Raw genomic sequence first — 27,724 nt, forward strand, 5'->3', positions numbered from 1 at the left:
CCAATGATTCATCATGCTCTTACGCATATGATTCATTATTGGACATGTGAATGATTATTCTAATGGCGGAAACATTAGTAACTAATAATCATGTGATCAACCATTCTTAGCTTCAATGAACGACCATGACTGCTAATGGCAATTCCATTTTCATTGACATGAATAACCTACGTTTCTCGTTGATTCGATGTGTATAACTCAATACATATCCAACATCTCATGATGTGATTTGATTCATCATAGTCCATTTTCATCCAGAATTGAAAACTCAAATACTTCTTTGTGAAAGATAGTATTAGCTCGTCATTCTCAATGAGTAATGAGTTATAAATTTTATAAGATGATTGCTCCCACTAAATTCCATGTTTTCACATGATAATTTCCAACTCCCACTTAATTCCACATGTTTCGCAATTGACTACTCAATCGAAACATTTCAAGAATTGAAATACAATTTGCTTTGCCAAGTTATTAAGAATAAAACATATATGTTCCCAGCATATCCTTTCAAAATGCCTATTTTGAAATGGTTTTAGTCTTAAACTTATGGAAAGAGATTTTTAATCTCTAACTCATTCATTTTATAATGATGCGTAGCAATGTCATTATTTAAATGCGAATTTCATTTAATAGACGTCCTTCTCAAAATACCCTTTTCGGAAGGAGGTTTAACCATTTCATTTTCATAATGAGGTTAACTAATGACACTAGCGTGGTTAACAATTCACTTAGCTCTTTTAGATATCGGCACATCTTTCTTTGCAACTTTTAGTCATAAATCTCATTTATATTCAACGATGAAACTTTGTTTCATTTAGGCTCTTAAGTAAATATCAATATTGAAAACTCTTGGTCATACGTTGTTCATAAACTAGCCAAATCTCTTGTTGACACTTTTCATTAGTCATTTTCTTCCAAAACATTCTATTGGTGTCCTCGTGTAGTTATCTTAAGAACATGTTCTTTCGATTACTTCACTTGGTCTCTTTTGTCATGTAGATCTCATCTATTTGAGACCATAGATCTCATCTCTTTAAGTATACTCCCTAGATTAGTATACCAATCATTCTATATTTCGTAGATCTCATTTACTCAAGTACACAAATTTGCATTGTGTTATTCTTTGTGTCTTCATTTTTCTCCCACTCTATCTTTAGAATAAATACACTAGAGATTCAAAGATAGCTTACAAGACACAAATAATGATTGAAGTATAAGGAAGACCATCACATAGGTGTTGGGAAATGTGTCCTCAACAATAGTGCGATCACATGATTTAAATATCATTATTAAATCTCATTTTAAGAATACAATTGGGAAGTAATATTGTTACTGTCAACTGGTCAACATATATCGGTAATGATTGGCTGACTAGAGTTTGACATTACTTGTCGTGTGACGGTGGTGATCGTTGACCCCTAGGTCATACCTAAAGGGTAATACTCTTAATTGATTATTTAATTAATCGTATAACGTTGCGAGTTAATTAAATTACTTGAAAATTGACGGACGATTTTGGAAGTAAAATTTACGTATCAAATTGAAATGTGATAAAATGAGATACGGTCTGAGTAATTGAATTGTATCATTACTCGGATGAAATTATTGTTTAAAGAAACAATCGGAATTGAATGAATTATTATAAATACAATCTGTTGTGATTTATAAATTGGTAAAATATTTTGGCACAAGTAATTATGAAATTACTAAGTCGATTTTTGTATGTGACGTATTTTTATTAATACGTTGATTTTTAATGTGTTAAAAATACATAACAAATTTATGTGACATGTGACATGTGACATATTGACAATTGACAAAAATAATATGGACTCCATATTAGGTATAAGTGCCGAAATATTAGAGGAGTTTTAGGGTTAAATTGTGTTTATATTTTAAATAGAAAACATAATGATGAAAAGCTAAAGTAGCCATGCATGCCTACTCACCTTGTGAAGACAAATGAGCCCATGCATTGGCTCCTTTCCACCTCCTCTTGGCCGGATTTTTAGAGAAGAAAAACCACTTGGTTTTTCTTCTTATTTTTGATATACACCATAATGTAATGGGTGTATTATTCATTCTAACTACTCATCCAAAATACAAGTTCTAGTGAGAAGAAAAATCCTCTCTTCTTCTCTCTTAAAAACCGAAACTTTTATGTGATTTAAAGAGTTTTGGTTCAATTTTCTACTAAGATTAATATTATACTAGTACTTATAATATTAATTAGATTAAGTGAAAGCCTTGGGTATAAAGCTTGGGGAGAGATCTTATACTTAGATCTTTGTTCTTCCATAAGGATAAGCTCAAGAACAAGAGAGAAAGGTGATCTCTCTTGTGCCCAATATAACCGAAATCTATCAATGTAAGGATGTGATTTCTCTTCTATTTATATTTTGTTTGCATGCATAAAATCCGTTTCAATTTTATGACAAATTATTTTAGACATATATGAGTATGTTAAAGTGTATATGAATCTACATTTCCTTCAATCGGTATCATGAGCCACGGTTGTTTGCATGCAAATTGGTTAAAAGTTTTTCCGAGTTATAAGAATAACAAAATAAAACTTGTAAATTTTGTGTTATTATGATATATCACGAAATCATTACATGCATGTTAATATTTCTGGTCCTAAAGTGTTTTGGGATATTTTGGTTAATTTTTCGGATTTTTATTGTTCATAATTTACAATAATGGCATTTAAATGTGATTTTATGAGTAAAAATGTCATTTTTGGTCTAAAAATAGCTATACTTCGAATTTTCACTTGGTTTTTGGATATGTTATCACACATATTATTTTGAGATAACCTGTAAATTTTCATAATTTTTGCACTTGTTATGCTCGAAAAATGAATTTTTCATTATTAAATTCGGATTTAAGAGATAAATAGGTTAATATGAGTTAAGTTTCGAATCTGGTCATAGAAATTTTATATGTTCTCACATGAAATTTTACAAGATGTGTGTAAAATTATTGGCCATAAAGAAGTCCTTATGCATGATTTACGGATTTTTGAAGAAAAATAGCATAAATAGTGACATTATTAATGAAAAATTAATAAAACATAATCTATGACTTAGGAAAAACGTCTAATGTTGCATTTTATTATATTTTTCAGATCTAAAATTGAAAAGTTAATGAACATAATTTTTCCATGTTTTTATGATTATTTTATTAAAAATCGATAAACCGCAACATTGTTTTTCCGGTAAATTTTCGAAATTTTTAACCTAAGATTTTGAACATTATGAGTGTCATGGATTTTTCCAGAATGTTCATGAATTTTAAATTTCAAATTTTGAATTTATTTGAAATTTTGTGATTTATTTGAAGTTAAATAGCTTATTTTTGTAATTTTGGTCCATTTATGAACAAATTTGTAAATAAAGGTTAATTATGGTCAAATTATTAGTGAAGACTATATTTTGAGTCCTAAGAGGTTAGGGTAATTAACTTATGCATAAATATGAGTTTATGTATTTTTGTGATTATAAAATGTTAAAATCACGCAAATCCGTAAAAACCGAGTAATATACGATATTGGCTAATTAAAGGCGATTTAGCATAAAATTGAGCATGTTCATACATATTATAATGCTGCATTTTTCTTTATGATTGTCATAATTTTAATTTATGTAATTTTGAATTATGTAATTTTACTTAGTATGGCCTTAGATTTTAATTGGTATTTCCCGAAATGTATGGGAATATCGATTCGGTTGTAATTTTTATTGTGATCTCGTATCACCGTTTTGTAATTTAATAGATTTATTTTATTTTAGTTACAAATGTATAATAGGAAATTATGTAATTTATTATGTAATTTTATTCATTCCGGAGTTCCAAAAGACGGATTACTTCAAGAATGGCGATACATAAAGACGGTGTTACCTCGAGATGCGTGCCACAACCGAAGTTCAAGGGACCAATGGAGTTGGTTTCCGAATATGTAATAGATTAATAGTTTTTCTATTTTAGGAAAGGCCATACTAGGATTTATTTTTCTTTATCCTTGCATTTTATTTTATGTCACATGCATCGCTAAATCGCCATGACTAAAACATGTATCTTCTTTTATCGAGTTTATCGACCGTGTCAATTAGAATTATCGTAGTTCACCGCTTTAGTTCACTTAAAACGTGATAGATAATAAATTGACATGACCTCTCGCTAAAACAATTAATTGAGATATAGCCTTACCAAATAGTAGAAACCATGAAAACCTATTTCGCGAGGGAGTGCTCTCGGCCCTACCGGGGTACAAACCTTGTTACGTAGGGGAAGTGGGTGATAAATGTTAATCCACCGAATTCATGTTGATAAGGGATGTATCGGCCCTACCGTGCCCAAGTTGATATGGATTTGGATCATGGACACATTTATTCGAAATTTGGATTGAACTCAACAAAAGTTTTTGATAAGGGATGTATCGGCCCTACCGTGCCCTTGTCGAATGTGTTTTGGGCTAAAAGATAAATGTTAATGTAATATTATCGACCAAGAGTTCTAAAAGTAGAATCGATTAAACGTTAATCCACCGAGTTATATTGATAAAGGATGAATCGGCCCTACCGTGCCTAAGTCGATATGAATTTGGGTCTTGGATTCATTTATCATAGTTGGGTAGAGGTCACTATGTAAATGCTTTACTTGTTATTTACAAGTATTAATAAAACGATAAATGTTAAGTTTTCCACTATTCCGTTTTTATATTGTTCTATTTCTTTACCACAATTCATATACGATATCATTTCGGTTTTTGATTCAAATCTCCATTAAAATATCGTAACTAAAGACAAATATGAATTTGCTTCTAAAACCTCAAATGAACCATTGCTAAGGATCTCTTGTAAAGAGTATAGATTAAAGTTATTCATTATCAAACAGGTTTTTGATTCTTGACTAACACATCTACTTGCAATGGATTGTTTTTCCATGTACTTAAATGCATTAAGTACATCGAAGCGATAAAATTGTTTTGGTAATTAGTTTTGTCAAGAATTCGTAATTGACCAAAATAACGCAACCACCTCAATGAAAGTTTTTTAGACTAAAACGAACAAATGAAGAGTGTTCTTCATGAATTCAATTTTGCTTCTCAAAGCAAAGACTCATTGAAATGAGTGGGAGCATTCTCTTAAACCGTTAAGATGAGAACGAGGTTCAAGAAGTAAAGATAATAATGGAATTGATACAAGGTAATGTTAAAGGTAAAGTTGTTGAGAATAACGATACTAAACCTATCAATCCCGACCGATAAAGTTTCCATTGTCTTAAAATGTTGGACACGAGAAAGGAAACTACCCCAAATTATTGAAGAATCAACAAGTTAGTTGTGGGACATCTAATGGGACCTTCTTCTTTAAAAATGTTTATTTGATTAAACATAAATTTTGCTAATACTACTTCGTCAATATTAGAAACCAATGGAGGTTTTCATCATTGTACTTGATACATAGGATGATTAGAATATGACGACTAGCAACAATGATGTCGAGAGATAGAGTAATTGTGTACTCAATCTAGTTTTTGGATTTAAAGTTATACTTAATTGTGACTATTAAGTGCATAAACTCTAAATAAGAATATAAATTTGTTAAGATACAAAAGAGGTTTTCACTTTTGTGACCCTATACACCACGATTTGATGTATGGCTAGCCCATTATCAAGGTGATTATATTCTAAACCAAAACTAGAATGATATATCATGTAGATGATGTAAGATTCAAATTGGCAACCCTATTAAACCTTAAATTTTGGAATGATGAACGCAAAGAGTTATCGAGAACTCTTGAAACCATTAGATTGTTAATGGTATATGCGTATCTTGTATTCAAAGCAAGATGTCTCGTGCCTTTTGGTTGAAAAGGAAATCGAGGTTGTATATCATCGATCCAAAATAGGTTGATCATTTTTCTTTTACCAACGATTTAAGTTGACGCTAACATGTTCACTTAATAAGGTAAAAGGAGAAATCTTTGAAGAATTTCAAAGAGTTCAAGGAATCACGATTTAGTCGTGATGGGATTATCAAAGTGAAGATTTTGATATAAGCCAAAGGAAATGTGATATAGTATCACAAGTTAATCTCTCTTAGCACGCATTATGAAATAATGTGTGATTAGATAAGAAATCAAACGCTATTCGATATGGTTTGGATTTCAATCAAGTTACTTTGAGTTACTTGATCCTTTTGGGGATTTTATCATTTTTGTCTAAATTAATTTTTCCACTAAATCGAATCATATGAGATATGAAATGGTAAGGGTACCATATTTGTAAGTTTTCACAAAGAAACAAATGCTCATTTTTCCCTTTCAATAATCACGAGTACGACGGGTTTGCGGCTCGTGAAGCTGTCTTTCTAAAATACAAGTTTATTTCTAGAAGACAGAGTGGGAGAATTTATTCAAGAGCCACAAAGAATGTTATGTCGCAATATTATGTCGCAAGAAACTGATCTTTCTTGGCTACATGAGACATTTTGTATTATGTCGCAAGAAACTGGTCTTTCTTGGCTACATGAGACATTTTGTGTAAGATGTTGTTTCTTTAAAACCTAGGAGGTTAAATTCGTCAAATTGTTGAAAATGATGGATTCATGCTACTTTTAAGAAAGTAAAGAGCTTATAACTTACAAAAGAAATTGTTTGATTCAAGTTGATTACTTCTGGTAAGTAATAAACAAATAACTTACATAAGAGTGTTTAAGTCACAACTCAAAACAAGGCTTAGAGCCATGAGAATCCGAATTAAAGGACTTGATTAGTGACAAAGGGTTTTGCACTAATAAAGAGAGATTTCAAAGCTTGGTTGGTGGCAAAGTGTTTTGCACTAATTGAAATGCTTAAGTCTATTTGGATCTTCTTAGGGATTGTGTTTCATTATGAGGTTATGAAATACATAGCAAGTGAATCTAAAACCCACTTCTTCAATAGAAGGAATGTATTCAATACATGTCATGAGTTTTGTAGATTCTTGCAATCCTAAGATAATGAGCAACTTAAGAGATGGTCTTAAGTATGACATCAATGAGTTGGAATCAACATTTTGATCATGTGATAAAACATTTCTCGATAAGTCAAGAAGTTGTGTTTATACATGAAGTTTAGTGGGAGTTACGGAAATTTTAATTAGTCCGATATGTGGATGACATATTGATCATTAAGAATGATTTAAGACTTTTGGAGTAATATGATACATCTTTAATATCCGGATCTATGAAGATAAATCCACATGATATTAGGGTCAGTAAGAAGTCTTATGTTGATAAGATTCATGACTAGTTCAATTAAATTGAACATATTTGATTGATTTCATTTGCTTCCGCTGCCGAATCAATTAAAAAGAAATGATGTATAACACTTCATATGCTTTGAGTATGATGAACTGTTTTCAAAATCGAATTTAAGTAATCTTTACCTAGTATATAAAGATTACCCTTAAGTGCTTGCAGAAGCATTATGAAAGTAAAGCAGAGTGTTTATGATGCAATTTTGTGTAAGGGTGTTACACAAGTGACAATTGACAATTGAGGTTGCGCATGGTTTCCGACAAAACCATAATCAAAACACATTAGGATGGTTAAGATACCATTGTGGCTATGATAATTAAGAAGTAGATTTTCTAGAATCGTTCTAGGCAATAAAGAACAATGAGAGATATTTATAACGGAAATTGAGTACACTTGTGATCATGAGATGTGCAAGAAGGATGAGTCCCGCACACCGAGAAAACAAAGTGGGAGCTATTCTTAGGCTAGAGGGCCTATGTCTTGATTGGATCTCGACACGTACTCAGAAAAGTTTTGTGATGCAAATGTATACATTACAAAGGAAAACGAGTATGTAGTAAGGTTGAGTAAGGTACAAGAAATTGATAAAACCTACTAACCAAAGCCTTCTCAAAGGCTAAACATGATGAGTCATGCCATTTCAACCGAATTGAAATGAACAACTACATACAAGATCAAATTAGATTATAGATTATGAAATAGTAATCAAGCATTGACTATTCATATGTGATAATCGCATTTGTCGTTCGAGTTTTACTTTAAAACTCTTTTATTATACCTTGTTACATCCAAACGGGTTGTAGAGACAATTGAACCCCGTTAAAGTGAACACGGATTAGCATTGTATTCGCCCATAGTCACTTGTATGAGGTGACGTCTCGAAGTGACTAGAGTGTGATGCGATTGATGGCAAGTTCAAATGCCATAGAGTCATGTGAGATGACTAGTCGATCACATAGGCAGACTGTTAGGAACTTTTTGTCGGGCCTAATGACCGCTTATAGAGTTCTGGCAAATTTATATAGCCTGGTCGTGGCGAGAGCTGCTATAGTATTCTAATGAGTCGATTCTTTTGACTAAAGACTATTCACCTAAGATGGCACAGTTTGATTAACTTTGATTTGTGTTACTACGACCTTCGTAAATGGGGTCAAATGGGCATATTTTGGGTTATGATGTCTGTGGCTAGTCGAAGGGAATAGTGCGATAGGAATTGTCCACCCCTTGTCGGGGTTAAAACAATATCTCAAGGCCACTCGAGGAGTAATTAATCGAAATGCGTGGCCACGCTCGGAAGGTATCCGAGTGGATAAATCCGGTCAATCGCTTATTCTCCGGATCGAGGAAACCACTCTCGATATGATCACTTGCAAGTACGACCCGAAAGACACCTTGCATTGAGTGGGAGATAGTAATAGGACAAGAGAATTGGTGACGCACACTTGTCGAGGACAAGTGGGAGATTGTTGGGAAATGTGTCCTCAACAATAGTGCGATCACATGATTTAAATATCATTATTAAATCTCATTTTAAGAATACAATTGGGAAGTAATATTGTTACTGTCAACTGGTCAACATATATCGGTAATGATTGGCTGACTAGAGTTTGACATTACTGTCGTGTGACGGTGGTGATCAGTTGACCCCCTAGGTCATACCTAAAGGGCAATACTCTTAATTGATTATTTAATTAATCGTATAACGTTGCGAGTTAATTAAATTACTTGAAAATTGACGGACGATTTTGGAAGTAAAATTTACGTATCAAATTGAAATGTGATTAAATGAGATACGGTCTGAGTAATTGAATTGTATCATTACTCGGATGAAATTATTGTTTAAAGAAACAATCCGAATTGAATGAATTATTATAAATACAATCTGTTGTGATTTATAAATTGGTAAAATATTTTGGCACAAGTAATTATGAAATTACTAAGTCGATTTTTGTATGTGACGTATTTTTATTAATACGTTGATTTTTAATGTGTTAAAAATACATAACAAATTTATGTGACATGTGACATGTGACATATTGACAATTGACAAAAATAATATGGACTCCATATTAGGTATAAGTGCCGAAATATTAGAGGAGTTTTAGGGTTAAATTGTGTTTATATTTTAAATAGAAAACATAATGATGAAAAGCTAAAGTAGCCATGCATGCCTACTCACCTTGTGAAGACAAATGAGCCCATGCATTGGCTCCTTTCCACCTCCTCTTGGCCGGATTTTTAGAGAAGAAAAACCACTTGGTTTTTCTTCTTATTTTTGATATACACCATAATGTAATGGGTGTATTATTCATTCTAACTACTCATCCAAAATACAAGTTCTAGTGAGAAGAAAAATCCTCTCTTCTTCTCTCTTAAAAACCGAAACTTTTATGTGATTTAAAGAGTTTTGGTTCAATTTTCTACTAAGATTAATATTATACTAGTACTTATAATATTAATTAGATTAAGTGAAAGCCTTGGGTATAAAGCTTGGGGAGAGATCTTATACTTAGATCTTTGTTCTTCCATAAGGATAAGCTCAAGAACAAGAGAGAAAGGTGATCTCTCTTGTGCCCAATATAACCGAAATCTATCAATGTAAGGATGTGATTTCTCTTCTATTTATATTTTGTTTGCATGCATAAAATCCGTTTCAATTTTATGACAAATTATTTTAGACATATATGAGTATGTTAAAGTGTATATGAATCTACATTTCCTTCAATAGGTTGACTAATTGTTTTAGATTTGATAAGTGTACTTGGTGATTGACATTCCTTTATTAATAGAGTTCATCAACTCAATCATCACTTTTTATAATTGATCATACACAAGCCTTAAGCTTGTGGACATATAATGAATCCCATAATTATAGTTGTCTATTAGATCAGTTTAAGTGGATGATCATATGTTTCTATGAGCAAGCATATAAAGACGAATTTTTTAGAACAAAGAAAATACGATAAAACGGGTGACTTTGGTTGCAAACCAAGCCACCATAATCCAAAATAAAACAATTGTTTAGAAAGGATCAAACATTTCCATGTCGAACACGGAAATCAAAATAGTTCTAAAAATCCGAAACATAAATTAAAATAAGACAATAAAAAGCCAAGCTTCATGGAAGCTACTCCTAGCTCCTTGATGATTTCTTAAGCTTGCTTTTCATTTCCCTTGTCCTTGCTTGGTGGAGGCCCTATTTACAATAAAAAGGGGATACGTTATCACAACTTTGTATCACAATACCATAGTTGAATTAGAAACATAAAAGAAAGGATAGTCAATACCTAATGGAGTGATCTTTCCAGCTTTGATGTCACCAAGATACTTGGAACAATTCCTCTTCCAATGTCCAAAACCATTACAATAATGGCATTTGTCAAGAGGACCCTTCTTGGTCTTGGAAGTGCTAGCTTCAAAAGTCTTAGCCTTGGTGAAAGTGGGAGCTTGCTTCTTACCCTTCTTCCCATATTTCTTGAATTTCCCCTTGCTCTTTGTGCTTATGTTAAGCACATCCTTAGGTGGGTTAACATTTAACCCCATGTCCCTTTCGGCTTGCACAAGTAACTTGTGCAACTCTTCAAGAGACACGTCCTTGTCTTATATGTTTAAATTCACCCGGAATTGAACATATGCCTTGACTTTGGATGAGGAGTGTAGAATCATACCTACAATGAGCTCTTTGGGGATTTCAACTTTTTGAATCTTCAAAGTCTCGACTAGCTCCATCAATTTGAGGACGTGAGGGCTATGTTAGGAAATGTGTCCTCAACAATAGTGCGATCACATGATTTAAATATCATTTTAAGAATACATGTGGGATGTAATATTTTACAGTCAACTGGTCCACACATATCGGTAATGCTTGGTTGACTAGAGTTTGACATTACTGTCGTGCGACGGTGGTGATCAGTTGATCCCCTTAGGTCATACCTATAGGGAAATACACTTAATTGATTATTTAATTAATCGTATATCGATACGAGTTAATTAAATTGCTTAAAATTGACGGATAATTTTGTGAGTATAATTTACGTATCTTATTGTAAATATGATTAAATGAGACACGGTCTAAGTAATCGAATTGTTTTATTACTTAGATGAAATTATTGTTTACAGAAACAATTGAAACGGAATGAATAAATTATTATAAATACAGAATGTTGTAGTTTATAATTTGGAAACCATTTTGGTACAAGTAATTACGAATTACTAGTCGATTTTGTATATGACATATTTTATGAGTATGTTGATTTTTAATATGTTAAAAATACATTACAATTTCATATGTGTCAAGTAACATGTCACATATGTTACAATTGACAAATGACAAAATAAAATGGACCATCCATTTTATTTTGAATGTACCGAAATAATGAAGGAGTTAGTGGAATAAAATTGTGTTAATTATTTAGTGGTAGACACAATGATAAAAGCTAACAAGTAGGCATGCAAAACCTAAGCTTTTGAGAAGAGCAAAAAGAAAAGGTATTGGGCATCCTACCCAAGCCAATTTTTTCGGCCACTCCAAAAGAAAAGAGAGAAGAGCTTTTCTCTTACATGATTCATTCATTCTTCCCATCTAATTTTCTAGTGTAAGAAAATTCATCAAAAACTCTCTACAATTTATGATAATTCTAGAGAAATAAACTCACAAAAATTACCACCTCTTGACCGAAATTTTCAAGAGTAAAAATACAATTTATTTGTATCAATTATATTGTAAAACCATTATTATTACTAGATCTAAATAGTATTGGTTTATTAAGATGTATTCCTTGGGTATATGCTTTTGGGAGGGATTCTACACTTGAATCCTTGTTCTTCCATTTGGAAAGCTCAAGAACAAGGGAGAAAGGTGATCTCTCTTGTGCCCATTAAATCGAAATCCTATGTAAGAATATGATTTCTTCTCTATTTTGTTTATTTGTTTGCATGCATAAAATCCATATTTAATTTTATGACAAATTAATTTAAACATATATGAGTATGTTAGTATGTATATAGATCTACATTTCCTTCAATTGGTATCAGAGCCACGGTTTTTGCATGCAAATCGGTTAAAAGTTTTTCCGAGTTATAAAGAATAACATATAAAACTTGTATATTTTGTGTTATTATGATATATCACGAAATTCATCCATGCATGTTAATATTTATGGTCCTAAAATGTTTTAGGATATTTTGGTTAATTTTACGGATTTTTATTGTTCATATTATACAATAATGACATTTAAATATGATTTTATGAGTAAAAATGTCATTTTTGGTCTAAAATTTGCTATACTTCGAATTTTCCAGTGATTTTTGGATATGTTGTCACATATATTATTTTGAGATAACCTGTAAATGTTCATAATTTTTGGACTTGTTATGCTCGAAAAATGGATTTTTCATTATTAAATTCGGATTTAGGTGAAAAATAGGTTAATATGAGTTAAATTTCGAATCTGGTCATATAAATTTAATATGTTGTCACATGCAATTTTACAAGATGTGTGTAAAATAATTGGCTATAAAGAAGTCTTTTTGCATGATTTATGGATATTTGAAGAAAAATAGCATAAATAGTGACATTATTAGTGAAAAATTAATAAAACATAATCCATGACTTAGGAAAAACATCAAATGTTGCATTTTATTATCATTTTCAGATCTAAAATTGAAAAGTTAATGAATATAATTTTTCTCATGTTTTATGATTATTTTAGTTAAAATCGATAATCCGCAACATTGTTTTTCCGGAAAAATTTCGAAATTTTTAACCTAAGATTTTGAACATTATGAGTGTCATGGTATTTTTCCAGAATGTTCATGAGTTTAAATTTCAAATTTTGAATTTATTTGAAGTTTTGTGATTTATTTGAAGTTTAATAGCTTATTTTTGTAATTTTAGACTTTTTAATGAACAATTTTAAAAATTTAAGTTAATTATGGTCAATTTATTAGTGAAGACTAAATTTTGAGTCCTAAGTGGTTAGGGTAATTAACTAGTGCATAAATATGAATTTATGTAATTTTTGTGATTGTAAAATGTTGAAATCACGCAAATCCGTAAAAACCGAGTAATATACGATATTGGCTAATTAAAGGCGATTTAGCATAAAATGAAGCATGTTCATACATATTATAATGCTGCATTTTTCTTTATGATTGTCATAATTTTTAATTTATGTAATTTTGAATTATGTAATTTTTACTTAGTATGGCCTTAGATTTTAATTGGTATTTCCCGAAATGTATGGGAATATCGATTCGGTTGTAATTTTATTGTGATCTCGTATCACCGTTTTGTAATTTAATAGATTTATTTTATTTTAGTTACAAATGTATAATAGGAAATTATGTAATTTATTATGTAATTTTATTCATTCCGGAGTTCCCAAAGACGGATTTCTTCAAGAATGGCGATACATAAAGACGGTGTTACCTCGAGATGCGTGCCACAACCGAAGTTCAAGGGACCAATGGAGTTGGTTTCCGAATATGTAATAGATAAAGAGTTTTTCTATTTTAGGAAAGGCCATACTAGGATTTATTTATTTTTATGCTTGCATTTTATTTTATGTCACATGCATCGCTAAATCGCCATAACTAAAACATGCATCTTCTTTCATCGAGTTTATCGACCGTGTGTGGACAGCGGGCCGCCCACGGGGGCGCTTGGTGAGGAGCGAAAACAAGCGTTTGCATTTTGTATGGAGTCGCCACCAATTTTTATGGGAAATTGGAACCGTTCGAATACCTCATGTCATGTCAAGACATAAAGTAGTGACATGAACACTAAGCAATCGTTACCCTTAGCATTCTATGTCTAGAATGACTCTCGTGGATGCCAATGAACACGGGTGCTCACGGAGATCTGGAGTAAGGGGTGAGGGTACGTATTAGGAAGCTCTTTTGATCGAACACCTAATCCCGCCCGCCTCGATAGCGGCCTCTACTAATGATTAGGGAGTTTATTCGTACTTGATATATCGTCGATTATATGCATGCAATGCAACATCCAAGTTTTAATCCTAACATGTGAGGATTTAGCTAAGTCGGTTGACACGTAGTTAGCATACAATTGGGTCGAAGTAGGATTTAATGCTCATTTACATGTGAAAACATTCAAGCAATAAAAGAAATACAATAATTATAAATTACAATAATGGAAATTACATTAATTACATTGGAATAGGCGATTTATGTCGAAAACACCTTTAAAACGGATAATTTGAGAAAAAGAAATAAAAGAATAAAAGAATAAAACTAATGAACAAAACAGAAGGTGATAATACGATTAGTAGTTAATACGTAAGCTAATTAAACTATGTCAAGGCAGAAACAGAGTTCAGGGACAGAACTCATCCTGGAACAGGCGCAGCAGAGCTGCGCCCTCTGGAAGAGGCGCAGCAGTTGCTGTGTCTGTTCCAAGGGTGAGTTCTGGCTGTGAAGCCGGAACTGCAAATCGTTAACGTTAATTGTTAATTTTAAGGATGGATTACAATAATTGACTCGGATGGAAGTGATTTAACAGGTTAATTACATGTCAATGGTGGTCATGAAAGCAATAAACATGGATGAGACGGATTTAAGATGGATTAATAACGACGTTAATGAATGAGTCCTCTATTGAAATTAACTAGTTAGGTTAGATATGATGATATATATGACGAATATAACAATAAACAGATGAAAATACAGATTAGATTATATCAACGACGAATTCCAGAGACTTAATATGAACAAATTGAATCTCTAAAATCCGGGTTTGAATTTAATGACGAAAACCCGCAAATATTAATTACTTGGGATTTAAGTCGGATTTATGATAAATTAAGCATGCGAATGAATTATATACAATATACATGTGAATTATTGATGATGATTATATGAACGATTTAAAGAATAAACGAATAAAAAACAAAAAGCTTTGACGGATTACAGAGGACGAAGGAAGAAGAAAGGAAGCAGGAACTGCGGCAGCCTCACGAAGAGGCGCAGCAGGAACTGCGCTCCTTCGAAGAGGCGCAGCAGTTGCTGCGTCCTTTCTCTTTGTCTGTCTACTGGAAATCCGTAAAAAGGGATTTTAAGGACGGTTTTAGAAATCGATTTTAATGGTGTATTCGACATAAATCTTACAATAATGATACGATAAATAAAATACAATAAATAAATAAGGATTATACACCCTCAGACTTACATGTTGACGGAACGAGATGAACTAAGAATCGACTAGTGATGCTCGACGCGAATGCAAGAAAAGAGTGCCCTCGTAAGAGGAAAACGATTGATTAATTTAAGTTGATTGAGTGTAGTTGGTCAAATTGGTCGGTCATGCAACGGAGAGGCTGGTACCCGGAAGGATCCGAGCTTACGTGGTCGGAAGTCCAAGCACGTAGGCGCCAATTAGTAAGAACGAAGTCTAGAATGCAAAGGGAGAAGAGAAGGGCGGACACTCGCGTGAGAAATATGAGGAACGAAGGCTCCTATTTATACTAATCACGTGAAGGTTTAGGGTTTCGGAGACTCTTTGGAAGTGAATCTCGGAAAGATATGAAAAAGATACGTAAATCATGCAGAGAAGGGCCTGGGAAGAGGCGCAGCAGCCACTGCGTCTCTTGGAAGAGGCGCAGCACCTGCTGCGTCTATTCCCAGGAGGTTTCCTCCTGTTGAAGAAAGATTTCCGTGTTTGAGTTATGGTAGGACGGAAATAATTCGATTATCCTTAATAGTTATCAAAAATATTACGGGATATTATTTGCCAAAAGATAAAATTTATGAAATATGGAATAGAAATATCCGGAACATTCCAGAACATTCCGACTCGGGATTTAACAGTTGTCAGAAAATGGAGATGGTTTTTGACCCGGACTCCGAATGTACTCTAATTACTGCCAAAACGACCGTATCAGGACTTAGATGACAACTAAGAGGTTGACATTAATATTTGAGCAAACACTTGACGATAATCTTACGAACTGTCACAAATCGTTCCGCGAACCAACCATGCGGCCCAATCATCACTGGGTGGTTTGCGGGAGGTGCAGAAACGAGGTGTCTACAGAGCCCCCACTTTGACTGAGGCTTGGACAAGGCGAAAGTCAAAGTATAGCCATCAGGTCAATCGAAGATTACAACCTGACAACTATGGCGACGCGAGGCGGCTCAAGGGGTCTGAGCCAAGGACCTGTCATCGGGAACATTTTAGAGTCTGTCGACTATCGGGGAGGGTCGTTTAAAGTCCATTAGACTACGTAAGGAAGCTCGCCAGCTATAAGAAGAGATCATACCTGAGACTTAATCGAACTTCGCGGGGAAACAAGAAATGTTGAAAGCAGCAGGACGTCGGTAGAAACTGCTGGGGGGGGAATCCGCTTGCGTTGGTCTCAAACGAACTCTGGCGAAACTTGAGGTTGAATCTGCTTGCGTCGGTCTCAAACAAACTCTCACTGGGTGATATACTGATAACTTTGGGGAATCTGCTTGTCTCTGTCCTCAAGCAAACTCTTGTTGGGTGATTATATTGACGATTAGGAACATCTTGATCGTCATGGGAGAAATTTCGAGTGAGCAGTACTGCAAAATACTACTGCGCTGGGTAGACGACTAGGAACATCTTGATCGTCGTAGAAGAAATCTCGAGGGAGCAGTACTGCAAAATACCACTGCGCTGGGTAGACGACTAGGAACATCTTGATCGTCGTTGAAGAAATCTCGAGTGAGCAGTACTGCAAAATACCACTGCGCTGGGTAAAATGAGTTGAGCAATACTGCAAAATACTGCTGCGCCGGATAAAATGCGGGCCGGAACGAAAGAAAATCGTCGAAACGGACCAAAAGAATATAATATCATCGAGGAAGAGGCGCACCAAAGATGGGCCCACTAATAACGAACTCATAACGAACTTTTGAAAATCCGTATGGAGGGAACACGAGGAAGAGGCGCAGCAAAAGCTGCGTCTCTTGGAAGAGGCGCAGCACCTGCTGCGTCTTTTCCCCAAATTGGCTATCTCTGCGTAAAAACGCGAAATCAGAAGGTTTATGTTTCATTTATTTCGAAACACAAAATTTGCCATTTCTCTCTCAAATCTTCACCATTTCCGTCGAGGTTGGATTCAAAAGCTTGCTTGAAATATGACTAATCGAGGTATGTGTCTTAATCTTGCATTAATCATCTGCATTTGGTGAATTTTGAGCCGAAAATTCTAGGGTTTTCGACCCTTTGGATCGAAAATTTGGGGCTTTTCCCCCAAATGGATTTGCTTTGCCAAATTGATGCTAGAAACGGATAGTAGGCAATGTTAGGAACATAACCATGTATTTACTTTGAATTTTCATCGAGTTTTGAGCCCTTGAGCGAAATTTGAGACGGTTTCACAGCTGAACCGTAAATTGCTTCGAAAATGGCCTTAGGAATGCCCATTGGCGATGAAATTTGATATTTGGAATCCTTGAGTGATGGGTAATCTTCCTACCATCTCGGAATTTTGGTTTGTAACAACTTTTTCAGGACACCTTTCTAGGGCATAATCGCCGTTATAACGAAATGCTGCCGAATTTTCGACTCGAACTCGGAACTAAGCTTTGACTTGGACTTGACTTGACCCAATTTATCACATGAGCGATTGGGTTGGCGGGAATATGGCCAAGGATGGCCGGAAAGGGGCTTTTTTAGGGCTTTGAAGGCTCAAAAACTCCTTAACCAAGGCTTGTCGTCACGTGACGTGGCCTGAACTCACTTTAATGTTGCAGGTGATGATACTTCTACTTCTGGGAGGACTCCCATGGAGATAGACGCCACTGTCGTTGAGGAGGCTTTAGAGCAGGCCTTCACTGCTGCGATGATGGCTGCTGAGTTTCACGAGGAGGAGGCTGCCGAGGAGGAGGAGACTCCGAGACGAGCCAACGTTGGGCGAGGAGGTCGTCAGCTGAGGGGAGCGCCTGCGTGGGCCGAGACCTGGGAGAGTAGGCACCTTGTGTGGGCTGCAGAGGGTCACCTGTCCTACAGGACGGTGAAGAGCCTGGTAAATAGGAATTCACTACTCGTTATCCATTCTCTTTCAGTCTTTTCGTCCAAATTTCTTTCATATTTCATTCAAAACTAAAGATACCTTTGTTTCAAATCATAATAGGAGGCCGGGAACATCAGGTTGTTCTCGGGTTACACGACAGCGATGGAGCACTACGAGCGGCTGTCGGCGGAGGAGAGGGCCATGATCGAGCGTGGAGCGTTTGGTCCTCTGGTTCAGGTCTGGAGGGATATCGTGAAGAGGAAGTTGCGGGCTAACCTTAGCCTGGTCCGTGCTTTCTTGGACCGATTCTGGGATACGACTTCCACGTTTCACCTGCCTTTTGGTGAGGTGGGAGTTACTTTGGAGGACTACGGCATGATTTCTGGTCTGCCGTGTGGGACCGAGGAGATGGTGTGGCCGGAGACTGCCATGAGGGCGGACTCGGCCGAGGCGAGGAGGTTGATCGGCTGGAACTTGTCGCCGAAGGCTGTTGCGGTGCCGGGTTTGGTACCCAGTTCCTACGTCCGAGACTACTTTGCGGGGAAGACCCCGGAGCTGGTGACGATCGATGGGAGGGAGACTGCTCCTCCTCCCTGCACAGCTGAGCAGAGGGCTCGCCTGTGGTTGTGGTGGTTTCTGTCTTCGATTTACCTCGGAGACAAGGGCGAGAGGCTATCGACGAAGCTTCTTCCCTTTCTTTCTGACCTGAGTTCCCTAGGGCGTTGGGACTGGGTCACTACTGGTTTTGCGGTCCTCATCCGCTTCATGAGGGCCATGGTTCGTCCGGAGTTGATGGAGAAGGGGACTTCTCCAGGTGCTGTCGGACCTGGACTACTGTTGGAGGTATGAACCTTCCTTTTAATAACAAATTCCTTTCTTAATCGAATTACGAAGGATCGTTCTTGATTATTCCGTTTTACAGGCGTGGGTGTACTCCTACTTCCCGAGTCTTGCGCCGAAGAGGACGGAGCCACTGGAGAAGGCCTATCCCGTGGTGAGGGATTGGGTGATGTGCCGGACGAAGAGCAAGCGTTCTTCGCACAATGTCTACCGGCGGGACGTGAACGCCCTTCAGCTGAGCAGCGTGAGTATCCCATTCGCATTACTCATTTATATTTCTTTTGCTTTTCCTTCATCTGATCATAGGAATGATCTTTGCTTTATCTTGTCGCAGTGGGTGCCCAGACCTTGGGCTCGAGTTTGGCTCGTCAGTGCTCTCGGGATGCGTTGACGGTTCCCGTTGATCCTCCGAGGACGATGTTCAGGGAGCCTACTAAGGCTGAGAGGGAGGCGGACTTGGCTGGTGTCAGTGGCGACGACCTTCTTCTGCCTGGCGAGGACTACTCAGCGTTCCTTTACGGGAGGTTGGCGTACTGGCCAGTAGTGGTGAGTATCCTTTACTTTTCTTTGATTGACTTCGGGAATTACGACGAAAGATCATCGATTAATGAGAGTTTTTTTGTCTTTTCAGGAGGTTGAGGCGGTGGGCATCGAGCCCCCAGTGTATCCCGAGACCCTTGAGTACACTGACGCGACCGGGAGGACGACGATCTCCGAGCTGCGTGACTTTGACGCAGCGGTGGCGGATGCTGGCCTAGACGACTGGCAGCATCTGATTCGGAGGGTGAGCCTCTAGCTTATTTACCTTGCGTGTAAGAACACATTTGATTGAACTTGTTCCATTTGCTGAGAATTTCTTTGAAATGCAGGTCGCGCCATCTCGGTTCGTGGCACTATGGAGGGTGGCCAACCGGCTGCGAGCTACTGCCATCGAGGCACTCGTCGGTAGTCGTGGTCGTCAGGTATGAACCTCATTTGATCTCTTTTGATTTTTGATTTCCAATTTTGTTTGAATTGATTGACATGAGCCAATTTGTTGTTGTTTACAGGCTGGCCGTGAGTCGGAGCGAGAGTTGATCCAGGCTCGGGAGGAGACAGCTCGCTTGTTGAGGGAGCTCGAGTTTCGGGATGCCGAGATTGCCGCTCTTACGGCGAGGGTTGCTGAGTTGGAGGGTGCCCAGCAGTAGTCTGGCGTAGTTTTGTAGGCTTGTACATCTTGACTTCTGATTTTGAACATTTTGGACTTTATTTGGGGCGCGAGCCCCCAGTTTACTCTGACTTTTGGACTTTGTTCGGGGCGCAAGCCCCCAGTTTGCTTGTACATTTGCTTCATTTGGTGTATATGATGGCCTGAGTGCCTTTGCTGCTGGGTTGTGTTGATTGTACCTGCAGGTTAGTTTTTGAACAGGTATGGTAGACAACGGTTTACGCCGTCGTGTTGCCGGAATTTACATGGAAATTACGCAAAACATACATTTCATACATATGGCCTTAATTAGCGCAAAAAGAGACTCGAAAGGATACAAAAGGTGCAAATTAATACAGATTAAAAATTTTGTCGGAAATGACCGGACGGTAGGGAGGGTTACCCCCTAAAAAAAGAAAAAAATAGAAATCTGTAAGTGTAGAAATGAAAATGTTGAAATGAAAAAACAAAAGAGAATTATTTCCTAAAATGAAATTGAGATGAAATTTAATTAAAATGAAATTTTATTTCCTAAGAATAAATAAATTAATAAAAATAAAAGAAGAATTAAGTGCGATGAAAATGGCGAAGGTGTCGGTGTCGCCTCGAAATGCGTGCCCGCGATTTTAGAAAGTTTGAAACATGGTAAACTGCTCGTATTTACCAAAATAAAATCCCGTAGGAATAGGAAATTATTTGTTATAGAATTAGGAAAGATCCAAACGCGGAAATCACAGAAGGTGAGCCTGGGGAAGAGGCGCAGCATGAGCTGCGTCGCTTTGAATAGGCGCAGCAGGAGCTGCGCCTGTTCCCAAGTGTGTCTCTTCTGGCGGATTTTTGGAAACAGCGATTAGTATAAATAGAAGCGTCGACGAAGCTTTAAATCATATAATTCTTCCGTCTCTTCTCCGTTAATCCTCATAAAAATTCCCAAAATAAATTTTCAAGAGAAAATTTGCCATCATGAACACTTTGGAGATCCGCTTGAAGGAATGGACTAATGAATTCTCGAATGTTGAGAAGCACGACATGGGTGCTCATAACCTTGGGTCTTTATTTAGTTTGAAACTCATTAAGGTTGTGAAACCGTTCTTGGATGCTTGCCTTGACTACTGGGACCCAAATTGTCATGTTTTCGCGTTCCCAGGAGGTGATATTTGTCCTTTTCCAGAGGAAATTGCTGCTATTGGTGGGTGGGACCCCGAGCACTTATCCGCTATTCCTTCCACTTCACAAGGGTATAAGACAAAATTCAGAGACCTGCTTGGATTGACTAGGCTCGAGGTGGATCGCTTAGTTACCCCGAAAGGCGTGAGAATGCTGGACTTTGTAGACCGATTCATCAACAGGGCTGACCCCACTGTCTCTTATGTTGCTAGGAGGAGAGCATTTGGGTTTTGTCTGCTTCATGTGTATGTCTTCCATGGACACGTTGATGAAGATTTGCGAGGTGATCCCCGTCTTTTGGGTCTTATCGAGCAAATGGAGCTGCGCAGGAGCCCAGCTTGCTTGTGCTTAGGGGAGATTATCTTGGGTCTGGATAAAAGGAAATCCAACCGCGATCTTCCATTTTTGGGGAGTCCCGTCATCTTACAGGTAAAGACACCTTTCTTTTTTTTTTTTTTTTTTTTTTTTTTTTTTTTTTTTTTTTTTTTTTTTTTTTTTTTTCTTTTCGTTCGTTTTTTTTTTCGTATGGGATTGGTGTCTAATACTTGCTTTTGGTAGGTGTGGCTTATGGAACGTCTCCGACTGCTCGAGCCCCCCGTTCATGCACTTTCCTATCATTCCCGTATGATTGCGATGAGGACACGGTTGTACATGGTGGATTTCACTCGGGTCTGTGATTATTGGAAGAACAAGCTGAAGAGTGATGATGGCCCGTTGATTAGGTGGGTCGTACCGTGGTGGCACCTCAAGTCTGTCACTGGAGTGTCTTCTTTGGATCCTACTAGGTCTGTGCGCATTCCGGGATTGGAATTCATGGTATGCATCTTTCCGGAAAGATTGATGAGGCAAGTTGGTTTGAAGCAGACTATCCCGAGGCTTGATACCGTTCCGCAGACTGCTGTAGCGCTTACTACCGAGAGCCGAAGAGAGTGGGCTATCAAATGGGCCCAAAGGAACATGTGGTTCTTGAGCTTCTCCGCCAATGCTTTGTGGGTGTCGGATTCCTAACTGAGGTGGAGAAAGGCTGCAACTCCGGAAGAGCGCGAGAAACTGAGGAAACGCGAACCTGTAGACTACAAGGTGCGCGAGGGAGAGAAAGAGAGGGAGAGGCATCTGACAGAGGGAGAAGAAGAAGCCGGGCTTCAGGTCATTCATCCTTCGAAGAAATCAAAGACTACTCCTGTTTCAGAGATGGTGGTTGGTAAGAATGGAAGAGTCAGGCCTCGAGAAAGACCGTTGGTGATTAGGTCTGAAGTGGTGCATGAGCGCCCGGCTCGAGGTCGTGACAAGAAGTATGAGAAAAGCGACAAGGGCAAAGGGAAGATGGATGAATAGCCCTAGTCTTTATTTACTATTTGATTATTATTATTATTGTTGTAATAAAAAGGAGGGATTTTTAGAATCCTAGCCTATTCTATTTTCATTATGTAGCGTACTATTATTAGAAAGCGAATGGAATAAAAAAGGTTGGATGGTTAAGAAACCGTTGTGATTTTCTTTTATTATTCTTGTCGAATTTCAAATGCAATGCAAATGTCCTTCTACTTACATTTTGGATATGATGGGTTGAATCCCGCGAAGGATTGCCTACGTATTCACTTGAAAAAGCGAAATCAAACCCTTGCGCGTAGTTCGAGTAAATGTAAAAGAATAATTGTTCGAAGCAAGTGCTTGTAATGAACGTAGAAAATAAGCATGAGCTTTTGTTTGTTCTCAAGGTGCGAATTTAGTTTATTTGATGATATGAGGATGACAGTTTGTCAAGATGCAAGAGCATAGTGACACTTAGCTTATTTTAGCTTGGCCAGGGGCCGTTTATTTAGTGCCACAAGAGCGACACATGGGTTTACGCGAGGCGCGTGTTTGGTCCTATCCTAGGCATAGTAACGTTTCAGTTGGTCAAGGTTTGTGGGGTTTGAAAACTCATTCCCATCTAGGTCTGTGATTCTAATCGCACCCCCTGGGAGTATGGATTTGACTAGATATGGTCCTGCCCAATTAGGTTTGAACTTTCCTCTTGGGTCGACAGGTAGAAGAGCTCTAACCGATTTGAGTACTAAGTCTCCTTCTTTGATGTTTCTTGGCCTAACCCTTTTGTTGAAAGCTCGTTTGATACGTGCTTGATATGTCTGGACATTATGTAAGGCGCGTAGCCGACGTTCATCCAGGAGGATGAGTTCTTCATATCTATCCCTCTTCCAATCGGCTTCAGGGATTTGACTTTCGAGTAGAATACGCAAAGATGGTATTTCTAGTTCGACGGGTTGTACGGCTTCCATGCCGTAGGTCAAATAGAAAGGAGTAGCCCCAGTGGGCGTCTTGACTGATGTACGATACCCCCATAAAGCAAAAGGTATCTTGCTTGGCCAATCTCTGTAGTTGTCAGTCATTTTCTTGAGAATTGTGACAACGTTTTTGTTTGCCGCCTCTACCGCGCCGTTAGTCTGTGGTCTATAGGGCGAAGAGTGGTGATGCTTAATCTTGTATTTGGCTAGCAATTGCTCGGTTTCAGCTTGGAAATGTGACCCATTATCGCTGATGATCTCATGTGGGCAACCATATCGACAGATGATGTTGTTTTGTATGAACTTTGCCACATTCTTAGCCGTAAGACCAGTGTAGGAAGCCGCTTCTACCCATTTGGTGAAGTAGTCAATCGCTACTAGAATGAAACAGTGACCTCCTGTTCCGGCTGGGGTTATCTTTCCGATTATGTCAATTCCCCATGCAGAAAATGGCCAAGGAGATGTCATCGTATAGAGCAATGAAGGAGGGACATGTTGTACATTCCCGAAGATTTGGCAATTGTGACAATGTCTCACGTATTTGATGCAATCAGATTCCATGGTGGTCCAATAATATCCCAAACGTGTGATTTTCTTTGCCATCATGGGCCCACTCATGTGGGGACCGCATTCTCCATCATGGACTTCTTCCATCACCTTTCGTGCCTGTGAATGATCAAGGCAACGTAGGACTACACCAAGAGGTGTTCTTTTGTATAGTTCTCCTTGCATGAGAATGTATTGGGAAGCTAATAGGCGTATAGCACGTTGTCCCCTCTTGTCCATATCCGGCGGATAGGTACCATTGAGCTTAAAATTCAAGATTGCTTGGAACCAGGGTTCCTGCGCGATTTCTTCTTCATTGGTGATTTGGTGAACATAAGCCGGTTCTGACCGTCGTTCGATGCACAAAGGCATGTCCATCATGTGGTCTGGCATATTTATCAAAGATGCAAGTTTCGCAAGAGCGTCTGCAAATTGATTTTCTTCTCGAGGTAGGTGTAAGTAGGTTACGTGATCAATGAATTGAGCCACTTGGTCTATCCTAGCTTGATAGGGTGCAAGGCTTTCGCTTCGGATTTTCCAAGATCCTGTAACTTGGTTGATGATCAGTGATGAATCCCCATGTACTCGGAGGTTTTTAATACCTAAGCTTACTGCCGCCTGTAGTCCGATGAGGCAAGCCTCATACTCTGCAGCATTGTTTGTCACCTCGAAGTCGAGTTTGACAGCAATCGGTGTATGCTCACCTTCAGGAGAAATGAGCAACACTCCTATTCCGAATCCTCTTAAGTTGGATGCTCCATCAAAGTATAGATCCCAGGAGTCTACATCTGTTTGAAGTATATCCTCGTCGGGAAATGACCAAGTATCTATGGTTTGTGTGTCGTTGATTGGATTTTCCGCGAAGAATTCGGCGACGGCGCGACCTTTTATGACTTTCAATGGCACATATTTGAGGTCGAATTCCGAGAGCATCAGAGTCCATCTTGCCAGACGTCCGTTGAGGACGGGTTTCTCGAAGAGGTATTTGACTGGATCCATTTTGGAGTATATCTTGACGGAATAGCTAAGCATGTAATGACGTAGCTTCTTCGTTACCCAAACAAGAGCGAGGCATGTCTTTTCGAGTTGCGAGTACTTGCACTCATATTCCAAGAACTTCTTACTTAGGTAGTAAATAGCTCTTTCTTCACTTCCTACAGTTTGAGCCAGCATAGCACCCATGGCAGTTTCAGTTACTGTGAGATATAAACCAAGAGGTTGATCTCGTTGTGGTGGCATGAGCACCGGTGGCTTAGCCAATATTTCCTTGATTCGGTCAAACGCTTTTTGGCAATCATCATCCCACATGGTGTGGTCTGTTTTCTTGAGTTTCTTGAAGATAGGCTCGCAAATCATTGTAAGTTTCGATATGAATCGACTTATGCATTGTACCTTTCCCAGGAATCCTCTGACTTCTTTTTCTGTTTGGGGTTGTGGCATTTCGATCAGAGCTTTGATTTTGGAAGGATCTATTTCTATTCCTCTTTGACTGACCACGTATCCCAGGAGTTTGCCAGATGTCACCCCAAATGTGCATTTCTGAGGATTGAGCCTCATGTTGTACTTCCGTAGCCTTGCGAAGAATTTGCGAAGGTTTGCAATATGTCCCTCTCTTTCTTTGGATTTGACGATCATGTCATCTACATATACCTCAACTTCTTTGTGCATCATGTCATGTAAGAGCGTAGTTGCGGTGCGTTGGTATGTAGCTCCGGCGTTGATCAATCCGAACGGCATTACGGTGTAGCAATAGGTTCCCCATTGGGTGACGAATGCGGTCTTATGCATATCTTCCATGGCCATCTTGATTTGGTTATAACCCGCATATCCATCCATGAAGGATAGTAATGCGTGGTCTGCAGTATTGTCCACTAATATGTCGATGTGAGGTAAAGGAAAGTCATCTTTCGGACTTGCTTTGTTTAAGTCCCTAAAGTCAACACAAACACGGATTCTCCCATCCTTTTTGGGTACGGGTACTATGTTAGCTACCCAGTCAGAATACTCGGAAACTTTGATGAACCCGGCTTTGAATTGCTTGTCAACTTCTTCCTTAATCTTTAGAGCCCATTCCGTCCTCATTCGTCGAAGCTTCTGTTTCACAGGCTTGAAACCTGGTTTAATCGGAATCCTATGTTCGGCGATATCCCTGTCGATTCCTGGCATGTCTTTGTAGGACCAAGAGAAAACGTTTTTGAATTCGTTTAGGAGGTCTATGAAATCGGCCCTTTCGGTAGAGCTCAAGGTAGTTCCTATCCTAAGTTCTTGGGGTTCTAGTTCGGTTCCTACGTTGATGGGTTCGGTGTCCTCTATTACTGGTCCCCCTTCCCCTTCTTGTAGTATTTCTTTGGCTACGTAGGGAGGTATTTCGGTCAAGTCTGGGTCTTGGTCATCCTCAGTATCATCATAAATAGAATTGCACTCGAAAGAACACAGAGAGTAAGCAGAACCTGATTTATTCATATTAAGATTTGAGTAAAGTTGAAACAAAGAAGCCAACTGATCCATGGTCAGTGGCGGCAAAGGAACAGCAATTGGGGCATTCCCCGAACTACCGTGACTACTCGATGCTAAGCTAGGAGGAACGAAGGGAGTGGGGGTGACAACAGGAGTAGACTCTCTAATGACTCCTCTAGACTCTGACTCTGACTCCGACTCCGACTCGAACTCGTCGTCTTCTGGTTCTCCTTTGAACATCTCTCCTTCTCCAGTGGTGAGCTTGAAGAGCCTTCCTTGGTTGTTGGTCCACTTGATTGACTTTCTCCATCCTTTCTGCTGCTTCGTGTCGGTTTCTGTGATCAATGCGGTAGGGTTGAAGCGATCGTCCTGAAGTATCATAGTGATGATCTCATCCTGCGCGGCCCTAATGAATCTGTCCTCTCCAAACAAAAGGCTATCAGCTTGTTCGTCTAAGCAAGGTGCTTGACGGGCTTTGACGGTAGGAACCGTTTCTGGAGGAATGAAGTAGCAATCGTGAAAGATCTCGATTCCGGCTAGCTTCCTCTCAAGGTAATGCCAAGGTTCGGGAAATCCATGAAAGAGCTCCGAACTTCCTTCTTGCACAAAGTATCCATTTAAGGTAGGGAGATAGGGCCTCATTTGGACTCCCACGTGCTTGCGGTTTTGGACTTGGGCCAGCATTTCGAGGACTTCCTCTTTTGTGGGTTTGTACCCTAGTCCAAGTGGTATCTTTGTTGAGTTGCCTTTCTTGTGTGGTGCGAAGGTATTCTTCCGAATTGGGTTCAAAGGCATTCCAGGGAAGTATCCCTGGGACTTGAGTATGTGGTTGACCACTAAGTTGGAGTAGGGATTGTAGTATAAAGGTGCCAACTCACTTTCTATGACATTTACGCTTTGAAAGCCCCCAAGTTCATATACGGGATCCGCAAGGACTTG

The sequence above is a fragment of the Silene latifolia genome, chromosome 8, assembly GCF_048544455.1.
Source record: "Silene latifolia isolate original U9 population chromosome 8, ASM4854445v1, whole genome shotgun sequence".
Classification (NCBI taxonomy): Eukaryota; Viridiplantae; Streptophyta; class Magnoliopsida; order Caryophyllales; family Caryophyllaceae; genus Silene; species Silene latifolia.